This window comes from Stigmatopora nigra, chromosome 2, assembly GCF_051989575.1.
Source record: "Stigmatopora nigra isolate UIUO_SnigA chromosome 2, RoL_Snig_1.1, whole genome shotgun sequence".
NCBI classification, from domain to species: Eukaryota; Metazoa; Chordata; class Actinopteri; order Syngnathiformes; family Syngnathidae; genus Stigmatopora; species Stigmatopora nigra.
This window is the reverse complement of record NC_135509.1, coordinates 751927-765033: the sequence shown is the minus strand read 5'-3', so window position 1 is coordinate 765033 and position 13107 is coordinate 751927.

The window sequence follows — 13107 nt, the reverse complement described above, 5'->3', positions numbered from 1 at the left end:
GACGCCTCGGGTGCCAAAGCTGACCGAGCAGGTGTCATGGAGGACGGGCTCGTCGGCGACTCCGTGACCGGACCCGCCGTCACCATCTCCGCTTTGGTTAAGTGTCGGGGTTGCCGTGAAAACCAAAGCTAGCAAAAAACCCATCCAGCGAGGCCGCATGGTGACCTGAAAGAAGACAATGGTGACAGCAAATTAATTTTCAGTCAACACATCTGTTGTAAAAATATTTTTGGGACATTCTTTTAAGGCTAAATCACTATGCAACTCCTTACTAATTCATTGTCTGCCATTAAAGCGTTTTTAAATGGGTGCTAGCCGAAGCTAGCGTTGGTCTCTGAGCGATATTATTTTTTTACGTGCAATTTTACTGCCGTGTCTGGCCAAAACATTAAACCCGTCAGTTCGGGTCTCCAGCTAACAGATGCTGCGTCGTAAACTGAGTCACGGCGTACGTTTCGCTTTGGAGTCGGGTGACCTGTCTGGAAGAATCTTTACGGGTTTGGGTCATCTTTTCAACGGTCACAATGGACGGCGAGTTGTTTTTTCTTTTTTAAACGGGCGTCACGCCGCGCTCGCTTGACATCTGGAAGTGTGCGAAAACATGAAGCGGTCTAGAGTGCGCTGCCAAGCCTGGCTTTCCTGTCCAAACCCCTTGAATTTAAAACACAGAAGCAGAGGCAGACTTGGAACGGGATGAACCGGACGCAGCGCCGCCGCTTTGTCGTCCTTGCTAGTTATTGTAATACACTGAAATAAACTAATATAAACTAAAATATTTACAAAAGTGACAACGAAACGACCTCAAATATGACACAAAACAAATCTAACTGCCCCAAACAATAAACTCACGGTAGCTATTCACGTTTAAGTGGAATTGACGGCCTTAGACGTCGAATCTGTTTTAAGTGGGACGATCGACAGCCAATCAAAAACGATTGGAAACCTACTTCACTTAATAGCTTCACTGTAATAAAGTAAAAGAAAAAATAGACTGCTTACCAGACAGCCTTCTTCCTTTCTTTCTACTTCTGTCTTTTTTGTTGGTCCCCAAAAAAAAATTGGTGTAACTTTTTTGTCCTTCTGTTTGAGGAAAAAGCGATGCGGCCTCACGCGCTGGCAATTAGCGGCCGACTGCACGGCACGGCGAGCGGAATGGGCTGCTTCGTCAAAGACGGATGGAGGGGTGGGAGGCCAAGGATTTCACCAGGGGGGGACTGACTAATCGAATTCGCATGTGTCCACCCACAGCCGACAATCACGTCCAATCCCTTTCCACTCGTACATTGCAAAGGGATTGGACGCCCAGAGCCGTTCAGTAAACTTTTGTTTTTTTAAATAGAGAATTTATGATTAGGACAAATCTTTTTGAACTTCCTACTCGGAACATATGTTCTTTTCATGTCCGAGTAGAGCGGGCGCTGGTGAGGTGCGGGAGTTCGCCGTGGAGTTTGGAGACGCCATCTGGGACACGTTTGTCATTGTCGGCGGGCGGGCGTCAAAACACAGTGGCGCTAAACAGACACGTTGGACATTAGTCATTTTTAAAAACGTTACTGGCCCACTCACAGCTGTTGCCCCATTAACATAATTCACACATCCCAAAAGTTGTCATCAGTCATCTATGAAAACAAACAATTTGCCCTCGCCCTAAAGTGATCGAAAATTGACAGTCTTAAATGTTGATACTGTAAAATAAAGAAGGACATGAGCCAAAACAAAGTCATTACTTACTTCCATTTTATTAACTTTGGGATGACTGGCTGTGAATGCTCATCCGAGATGTCCAATTCCTTTTGACTGGGAGATCCAATGACCAAATGCCATAGCTGCAAAATAAAGTTCACAGTTAAATAAAAATCACAATGATATATCTAAAAATATTGGTGAAGTTCTCAGATGGCTCAATCCAAAAACTCAGCCCGTCCCATTGGCCAAAGCTCAAGGACGGAGCACTTGACAACCGACCGGCTGGCACTGGCCAACGCCGATAACGCCGACTAATCCACTCCGGGGAGGCCCAACGCTGTCGAGATGAAGACGATCCCTCGCAATATTTAAGACAGAATTCATCTTCTAGTCACTTGCTGTCGACAAATGATTTTTTTTCTTTGCCGCCTCGGGCTACAAAGCGCCTGCAAATGGGACACATCGCCAGGAAAACAATGCTAATGTCCTTTGTGATCTATTTTTGATGGTTATGATATTTGAATAATGTGAATAAAAAGATGCTTCGCTAATGAGCAAAAAGTGTCCGCTTGAGGCCATGTTTTCATGAACAGAAATGCATTTTTTTTCATTAAAATAAATGGAACTAGAATATTTTGGGCAGAGCATTAAGATGATATGGATGAGTTTTCTTCCCTACCTGCGGAGTTCTAATGACCTTGCTTCATTCCCGTTGACAGCCATTGACGTCCAAACCTGAAGAGAAGAAATTAAAAATGAACTTTCTTTGCTGCATCTGCATTATTTTCATCCGCCTCCCGCGTTCCATCCCAAAAAAAAATGACAAGCGCGGGGATGCAATAAATGAACATCAGACCTTTGGAACTCAATGAGCGTAATATCGACGTCGGCGTAAAAACCGGGCAATATAAATAATGCATTGGACGTGGAATGAAATTGGCTCGTAGGAAACCGTAGGAAAAAGTCCCGTCGCAGCAAAGTGCATTTTAATCACACCATGAACGCCAAACACCTTTTACGGGCTATTTATGGTTCATCGATTTAGCGGTGGCCGTGCGATCGCCTATCGAGTGGCGCTTCCAGAACGGATTGGACGTCTATGGCCGTCAATGTCAACATGATCATTTAATGTTAACCTTACCGTGTTGCAATGGATTGGATGTCTATAACTGTCAATGGCGAGGCAAGGGCTACAAACAACAACAAAATATAGAGGTATATTGCAAAGAAAAATGTATATACAGTACTACCCTTTCTACTAACACTAAAAAAACAAACTTTGCAGAACAAAGAGAACATCTAAAGAAAGTACAAAAAGCATGATAGACAAGCATTCAATTCGAATGTTCCCCCTCGTCTTTCCGCATTAGTTGACGCGTCGACCTCATCGCCGCCGACTCGCACCTGAAAGCGGGATTTAAATATAGACGCCGGCCGGGGCGGCGTGTCACCCTGACTCAAACCCCGTCGTCAGCTACTTTTGCAACACGAGAAGAAGGAGTGAGCGTGGCTCCCGTCGGAGCCCTTGACCGACTCCGCGGACAGTCCATGCGGGTGCTGTGACCATCGGCGCCTGCTGAGCTCGTGCCAGAAAAATTGGACATTTTTCAACAAACACAAAAGGTAGGAAGGCAAAGACTGTACTATAAAACTAACATATACATTTAAAATTCACACAAATACATTCACAATTACAGTCTTGACTATAATTTCTATGTACTTTGATGCTCCTCACCTGGGCAAATATAAAGTATAAAACATGACGTGACCAGGCCTGATTTTTGAGCAGACGATCTGATCTAGGTATCCCTGTTTAAAAGAAAAAATCTACGCCATGGACACGAGAGCGGAAAGAACATGAAAGGAGACTGACGGCGCTCATCAAAGCAGCAAGTAATATCGGTCCCATCCACCCATAAGATTGGTTCAGGCGCACAAAGACAGCCATGTTGAATGGACTCTAATATCCGTGCTGATTACCACTGAAAAGTGTCTTTTTCTACAAATCCAGAAAGCGGGGCCTCATTCAAATATCACATTCGGCTGAAAAACCCACAATAGCGAGACAATATTGGACGGCGATAGACGTCCGATGCGTTTGAACTGACAGAGGCAAACGGCGAAAAATAATAAGGGGAATTATTTCCAGGAAAATTATTTTTTTAATAGTCTCTCAGAACAACAGGGACAATTTCAGGAAGCCATTTAAATCTTAAAATTTACTCTTGGGTCTTGTTCATAATTATCAGTGCTACTCCGAGACACAAATTGACTTTTTTACAAGACCGCTGTGGAACCTTTGCTCATATTAACCAGCAAAATTGAAAACAACATTAAATTTTATTTTAATCGTTGCCTAAACTAATAGTGGGGTTGTCAAATTCCTCTCTGACCTTCAATTTGAAAGTGGACAACCTGGTCCGATACGGACCAGGGATTTCCGCAAATTGCATTTCCAACCGATCCCAGGTGGGAATAGTCCCACTTTCTACCTTCCACTGTATTTTTTTTTTTTTAAATACTCGGAAAATATTGAATTTGCTTGACGGCATTCGGACTAAAATGTTCATTGCAGGCATTGGTGAATTTTGGGTGATAATTTAGGCAGATGTGTAAAATGTCAAATGGAAGTTTGATCATTTTGTCAATCTATCATCCAGCAGTTATTACGAGACTTTAGTCAAATCAAGCAGTTGAAACTGCATTTCTAAGATCACGGCGCCCTCAGGCTGACTTATTTCATGACGTAAATGAGGTCTGGGCTTTCTTTCAAAGGCGTCCAGACGTCCGGAGAGGAGCCAAGAGCTTCGTCTGCTCTACAAAAACGCCTGGAAGACAGTTTTTTTTTCTTTCTCTGCTCAGAGAGATGGACAGCATGGCAAAGGAGTGTTGTCACGTTTTTTGCGATGCTTATCGAGGGAAACTGAAGAGCAAGACACCCGTGGAGCTCAATGCTGGGGCTAATCTCCTGGACAGCATGTTGAGGGGGACTTCATGTGGTTTAAAGAGGTGCCAAGCTAAATTAAGGTCTAAATAGTTTTTCCTGACACAACATATCCTACTTTTTTACTGTAAAAGAAAGGAGAAAGCCCAAATGAACTTACTGTACACGGCAAAGTACAAAAACAAGAACAAAGCCCATCCAGACAGGAAAGAAGTCTGACGCAAAACTCGCCGAGTCTGTGGTGCGCGCTAATGAAGTAGCTACGCGGCTAATTCAAGCTAAATTAAGTTTAGGGACCGGGTTGGCTTCCTGTCGCGAGCGAGCCTCCTTTTCAAAGAGGGTCAGTCTGAAAAAAAAAGAATGAAAGCCCCCACAACGCTACTCTGTCCCACATCGTAATTGAACATTTTTTATGCGTCGTAATTGCGGCGGGTGCATACGCCGAGATTTAGCGCCTCGTAAATCGGCCGACGTGAAACGAGAAGGATGGGGCGCTAACTTACGTGAGACCTGTCAAATATTATTACAGCTAAGCCCCTCCTCCACCCTAAACACGCGGGCTTTTCATTTATTTTTACTCCCACTAAAATGGAGTCACGAGCCCCGGAGTTTAAATGGCTCGAACCCTCGGCCAAAAAGGGGCCAGCCCGTCACCCGGGAGACGTCGCCACTGTATCGGTCTTATTCAGAGCTGCGGGTGACAAAGGGGAACGTGATTTGTCCTCCTGGATGCCTCTTCACGCTTGGAGGCGTTTAAGAACGTACACGACGCACCTTTGACTTTGCCGTGGGGGAGAAGAAATAAGGCCACTTTTGACAAGAGTCTTGCAATCACTGTGGCTGACAAGCTGACAAGAAGACTTTCTCGCTCGTAAACTTTACTATGTGTGTGTGTGCGTGATGTCGTTTCAGCGTGATTTCATTTTTTTTTTTTTGGGGGGGGGGGGGGTTCTCAATCACTCTACTGAATATGGCCGTCGTTCGTTATGAATGTGTCTGTCGGATTTAATCAGAAGACGTCAAGCAGATGGACAGGTCGCGTTCCAATATTTTATCCTTGATCATGGGAATTCAATACATTGATTTTTTTTGCTTTTAAAGAGAGGTTGGAATATTAAAAACTAAAAACGACGTAAGATATTGTATTCTGAGGATTTTTTACATATCAAATAACTATACTATATTACCATAACTATGATAGCATCACTATAAAATTGGAATGTGAAAAATTTAACATATTTTTCTTTGGACTATGGAACACTATGGAGATGAAATTGAAAATACAAAATATCACTTTCAACCCAATGCATCTATAGACTGTAAATTGTATTAACTGGCTAAAAGTCATAAAGAGCTGTTTTTAAACGATTTAAAAAAAAAAGATAAGAAAGCAGTGACATGTTGCATCCCTTAGCAAAATTAGTATTTTTTTTTTTAATCAAAGCCAGGCTAAGCATAAAGCAAAAAATAAATAATAAATCGAGCAGCGAGGCATCCGGCCTGTGGCTTGTCACAAAAGATTAATGAATAACCTCGACTGCGTGACAGCGACCGCTCATCATCTGTTACTGTGTGAAAGCTCATCTCTTTGCGCATCACATAAATGACTCCCCTGACATTATTATTATTATTATTATAACTCACTGGGACCGATCCGGCTAGTGTAGAGTAAATCAATCTGACGACTGGAACGCCATTTAGCCCGACTTGCGTGAATTTGGCTAGGGCTAATTGCGCTAGCTGACTTTTCCTAAAAGCCTGCTCATTTGTTATTTTCAATGATTGCCTCCATCTAATCGACTTTTTTGGTCCACTGTTTGTTTTTTATACGGCACATGATTTAGGTCCCCAAATGTTGAACGGGTTTACGGTGAGAACGCTTCATAAAAGCGCGCTGTTGCATCTGGGCTTTTATTTTATTGATCATCTTAAAAATAAGCAGTAAATGTTTTATGTTAAAAGTTGTGGGGAGGAAAAACTTTAAGGAGGAAACCAAATACATTACATATATTTCTGTTATATAAAAAATTTATTAATTTGTTTTTGTTAGTATTATTTATTTACTCCTTCATTAAACGCACTGAAAAATATTAGTCGCTGCCAATATTTTTACAATGTTATTAAAGTCAAAATGCAACGTCGAAAAATACATTATATTCACATTGAACTCAGCGAACAGAATGTTTCGCTGCCCTCTCGCGGACAAAAATTGAATGACACCCATGACAGCTTGTTTAACTTATGACCTGCCATTTGACGAGGACAGACGTCCATGAAAATACAAAGGCCAAAGAGTTTCCTATCCTTTTTTTCTGCCCGCTAATCTAATTTTCCTCCTTAGTGGCCGAGTATACGCAGCGCGGCGCCTCCCTTCCGTCCCTTCCGTCCCCCCCCCCCCGCCTGCCACTGGCACATCCCCGACCTGTTTGCGTGGCAATCAATTTGAAGCAGCTGTCTTCGTGTTCCGCCGCACTTGACGAATCAGAATAAATGAGCAGAGAACGAGCGACGGAAAAAGACGGACGCAGATGGAAGCGAACCTGCTTTGAAAAGGAACAAACGCCGCCATTGAATTTTGCAATGGGCAATATGTCACTGCATCCAGTCTAAAACGGACGATACCATTTTGTTCTTACGTTAAAAGCATAGATGAAGATTTAGCATCGCACAAAAGTCAAATTTTATATTTAATCTATTCATCTAGAACACAATTTAAAGGCAAAAGTCCTCTAAAATTGGCTAGTGCCTAAACACTGATTCAGATTATGGTCATTATTTTAATTTTAGAGGTTCAGGTTTGTCATTTCTACTCTACTGGGTTGAAATGAGATTTTTTATAAAAAGGATACTACATGAAAGAACGTTTGTATTATAAAGTGAGTATTTGATGGACATAAATAACATGAATATGGTTGAATTAGCTAGGCCCGCCCTTGGAGATGCTAACAGCCGAAATGAATTGAAAGAACACCTTCTCCCCCAGGCTGTAATTATCAATTACTATCCGTCACGAAGGCCGAGACGCATTTCACGGCCGTCCGCTCGACGGCGACGGCGTGTTTGACGTCTGTTCAAAATGTTCGCACGGCGGTTATTCATCAAAGGCGACCAGGCGGGTATTTTGTTGTGGCCGGGAACTGAAGACGCACGAAGATGGCGGCGAGAGGGAAGGTCGCAAAAGGTCTTACTGAAAATGGAATAATTCACATTTGGACTCACTTTATTTCAAAATGTTATTAAGTTGCCCACAAGTCTTAAAACACATCTTGCAACATCTCAATTGTACAAATACACAAAACAGAATTATCAAATGACGAAATAAATAAACATGTCTGTAGGTATATCCCTCATTTATTCTTAAAAACAACATTTTCTATTTCATGACATAACCACCCCACATAAAAATCATATTTTTACACAAGCATAACATTTCTCCTTCATTTCTTCCCACAATAACACTCTTTTCCTCTAAATGTATTTTTTTATTGCTGTACCCAAATGTATTATCTTAAATTGTCTTACCTTTAAGCCTTTACGTCTTGTTTACTGTCCTTTGACCTCCGCCATTTTGTGAAAAGTACTGGAGCGGGGTTTATGCATTTGTTTCCTTCTGACATCAGTTAATGCATTTGGGGTTAATGCATTCATTTCCTTCTGACATCAGTTAATGCATTTATGCCTTTTTCCAAATTCCTATAAAAAGCACAAAAAAATATGATTAATATGAATAGTAATAAACCACATACTTAAAAACAAAACAAAACTAGGGGATGAAACTTTTCCTTCCAACCATAATCCTGTTTCCACAGTAGTCGATTTTACGATAAGACGCAGATTACTAATCGCTTTTGCCTCGCCCGCTATCACTTTTTAGCATGAAAGCGATACGAATGCCTTTAAAATCTCCAATCGCGCGCAACTGTCGCCACGTGAAGGGTTAAATACATAATATTTGTGTTTGGTTTTACAGCAAACGTCGACTGGGAGGGACGATAAAGCAAAGGGAAAAGATAGAAAGCAGAGCTTTGGCAGAACGCGCTCTGCGTGCTATTGATAAATGTCAGCGTCGGCGACAAGCGTCCCCGCCGACGCCCCAAACAAACATGACTTATTGCCACTTTATCTTGGCATAATCCCCGTTGTGGCCGGAAGAGGCCGCTTGTATTGGAGGGCGACGCAAACAACGACATGTGGGCGGCTTACTAAAGCCACTTTGGAAAGGCCAGCCATCCCAACGAAAGATAAACACAAGTATAAGGATTTTAGTTTGGCTGTTTGCATTAAAAATATTTCAAATACATCATCTGGTGTTTAAATTGTACTTTATTGTAACCTCTTTGGTGATCAAAATATCGCTGCGGAATTCCGGTCGGACATAAAAAGTCTGCGGGCGTTTGAGTCACACTTTGAAAAGTTTTTAATTTAAGGGAAGCAAAAGTGCTTAAGAGAGCTAATTGAGTGTCATTAGGGGGATACAGTAGTCACGTTGGGATTTGGATCTAAGATTAGCCTTTGATTAGCTAGCCGCGGTCGCCAGGCCAGCTAACCTGGTCACATCACTGCATTTTCTTCCGATTGCATCACCCTCATTTCACCCACGCGCTCCGCTACTTAATGAGCTCGTCTAATTGTGGAGTGCGGCAAAGATGCTCGAACCCTCGCATACATCGCTTTGCTCAATAAATCCCAACTTGGTGAGGGGGGGCAGTAATAAAAGCGTAATATTGTACTGGCACTGGCGGACCTCTTTTGAATTTGCATTTAAGTGGCTTAAACGCTTTGACGGGTTTACTTGGCGTCAAATCCTGCCCCCGTTCTTCATGGTATCGGCGCCCCCGCCTCTACACGCGCCCGCTGCTCAAATTAGAATACAGAGGTACAATGTGAAGTTGGCTTCTTGTCAGGAGTCGCTGGATCGCCTCTCCTGACATGACGTCACGGTAGTTATCAGCCGTGGCTAATTACGTGATTGGATTATTTTTGGTATTTAAGCATTGTGATTTTCTGTGGACGCCGTTGGATCGTCTGTTTTCGTCCTGGTGTAGTACTGGTTTAGTTCTGGTTTCGTTTCCTGTTAATCCTCTTAGTCATTGCTGTTTTCCATGACGCCCCGCCGCATGTTGTTTTCGTTTGTAATGAGTGGTCAAGCTAAGTTGTTGAAGTTATGTTACCCCGTTCAATAAATCAACCTACAAGAGCTACAGACCTGCCTCACCTTTCCATTCCTTCGGTGACTCTGCATCTGGGTTCAACTTCCCCTCCGATCGCCTCGCACTAAGCGGCGGCGATCGGAGGGGAAGTTGAACCCAGATGCAGAGTCACCGAAGGAATGGAAAGGTGAGGCAGGTCTGTAGCTCTTGTAGGTTGATTTATTGAACGGGGTAACATAACTTCAACAACTTAGCTTGACCACTCATTACAAACGAAAACAACACGCGGCGGGGCGTCATGGAAAACAGCAATGACTAAGAGGATTAACAGGAAACGAAACCAGAACTAAACCAGTACTACACCAGGACGAAAACAGACGATCCAACGGCGTCCACAGAAAATCACAATGCTTAAATACCAAAAATAATCCAATCACGTAATTAGCCACGGCTGATAACTACCGTGACGTCATGTCAGGAGAGGCGATCCAGCGACTCCTGACACTTCTAATTATTAGCGTGCCGCGTTGGGAGTTTGCGGCATGAATAATTCAACGCCGTCGTTCATTAGCCGGCCTGATAAAATGCTATCAAATAGATGATCTGATAATCAAGTGCTAGCGATGGAATTTAGATTTTATTTTGAGTAAAGATCATTGGAAGAAGAAGAATTGTGCTTGGCAAATATTAGGAGTAGTGGAGTAGAAACTGATTTTTTTAGGTCAGGTTTCTAATATTATTAGGTGCATTAAGTATATTCCACTCCTTGAAATTAATTCAAATGCCGATTGAAAAATACTGGGATACAATTGGAATATTTTTCTTAATTATCAGCCCAAAAGAAAACTTTTCTTGCAGAAAAATAGCTGTGACAACATCTACAGATAACAAGTTTACTGTCTCGACCGCCGACACTTAACAGTTTAATTCACTAAAGTCAGTAGATCGTAATTCAAGACACCATTTTATTGTTGAAGGCAAAGATAAGGAACCAAATTCAAAGTTCTAATTCCATAAAACAGCTTTCATTGTTGAACTGTCTTCCTTACTTTGGACACTCTCCTCTTTAGAGCACTTTGCTAATGAAAAGTGTCACGTTTGTACTTGATGAATAGACAGGTCACAACCTATGGAGGTGTTTTTTGGCATGAAAGGGACAACAACAATAACAAAATGGGTATTTACACAGTCTGGTCCATCCTGGCCCTAAAAAAAATCATTTAAAAAAGTCTGGAGACGTGATTGCATTCACTGACCTGTCGCATGCAGTTGATTCTTGGCACATAAAAACAGGCCCAATATGGGAAGGGGTAACATCAACTTTTTCACTGATGAAATCTGCAAAACATAATTTGGCTTAAAAATTGTACACCACAATTCAATATCGCTATTTAACATCTTCCAGAATTGTTAACACTGTTAACAAAATAATGAAGCAAGATATTTTGGGCAAAAAAAATGCTAATTAGCTTCCCTGCGTATGACAAGCATTTTACCAAAGTACCCGCTATGCTCCAGTTTTGGGCCTTTCACAATATGTATAATAAAAATCTACAAAACATCCATATGTGTCTTAAAATTGTGCATTACGAGTGAGTAACTATATTTAACAATGACTCACACTGAAAACATAATCCTGTAGTAGGATAGTATCATATTTTTGGGCGAAATATGCTAATTAGCCTACCTGAGTATGACAAGCATTTTACCAAAGTATTTGCTATGCTCCGGTTTTGGGTCTATTGACAATACATATTACAAACCGGCAAAACATGAATATTTGTCTTATAACCTGTGCACTACGAGTGAGTATCTATATTTAACATATGCGAGAATGGTTCACACTGATAACAAAAGCATGGATTAAGAAATAGTATCATCTTTTTGGGCGGAAAAAAATGCTAGTTAGCTTTTCTACGTATGACTGTCTTATGACCGAGGTACTCGCTTTGCTACCGTTTTTGGCCTTTTCACAATATATATATAATCGATAGAAAGAGGTTGTACGTTTTAAACTTCCTACCTTAGTTGTTATATGGTCAAAGAAAGTGTGGAAATTCATGTAAAACATCGTTTATAAAGAATTTAGCGGTCTGTATTTCAACTCACATTAATGGCGTCCTCAACTTCGTCGTCAGGATACAACCGCCAAAACTCTGATCGGTGATTGGTCCCTTTGGTTGCTGGGGAAGAATTCACGTTGATTGGTGAAGACCGATGCTGCCTTCACTGACCACGATATTGACAGTGAATGGCAAACTCGGTACAAACATAAAACAAAATGATAATAATGGCACTCTTCAAAACAAAGTTTACATTTTGTGCTTCCAGTATGATTAACTTGAAAACGAGGAGAGCTATGCTATTTCATATTCCGTCCGCAATTCAAAAATGGACAACGTATTCTATCATTAGCTTCTTTAATATCGTCATTTGGAGTTAAGTATGTATAATTGATGGAAAGAAGTTGTACACTGTATAGCTCCTACCTTCGTTGTTTTGTGGTCATATAAAGTGAAGAAATTCATGTAAAACATCGTTTATAAAGAATTTAACCGTCTGTATTTCGACTCACGTTAATGGCGTCCGCAGCTTCGTCGTCAGGATACAACCGCCGAAACTCTGATCGGTGATTGGTCCATGTTTGGTTGCGGGGGAAGAATTCACGTTGATTGGTGAAGACCAATGCTGCCTTCACTGACCACGATATTGACAGTGAACGTTGAACTCGGTACAAACATAAAAGAAAATGATAATAATGTATAGCTCTTACCTTCGTTGTTTTCTGGTCAAAGAAAGTGAAGAAATTCATGTAAAACATCGTTTATAAAGAATTTAACCGTCCGTATTTCAACTTCCGTTAATGGCGTCCTCTACTTCCTTGTCTGGATACAACCGCCAAAACTCTGACCGGTGATTGGTCCAAATTTGGTTGCGGGGGAAGAATTCACATTGATTGGTGAAGACTGATGCTGCCTTCAATGACCACAATATTGACAGTGAACTTGAAACTCTGGACAAATATGAAAGGAAATGGTAAAAATGGCACCCATCCAAGGAAATTTTTAATTTCGTGCTTCCACTTTGATTGACTTGAAATCAAGGAGAGCTTTCCTATTTCATTGCCCTTCCGCAATTAAAAACAGTTGACAAGCTGCCTTTAATATTCTATCAGCGATTGTTTTTCAACTCACATTGAACACAGTGACTCAAAATCATTATGGGACACACTACACATTTATATATTGGAGCTGAGGGAATGGACAAGATAGCCCCTATTGACCACTTGTCTACTCGCAGTGTACAAATCAAAAAGGGGCCTGCCTT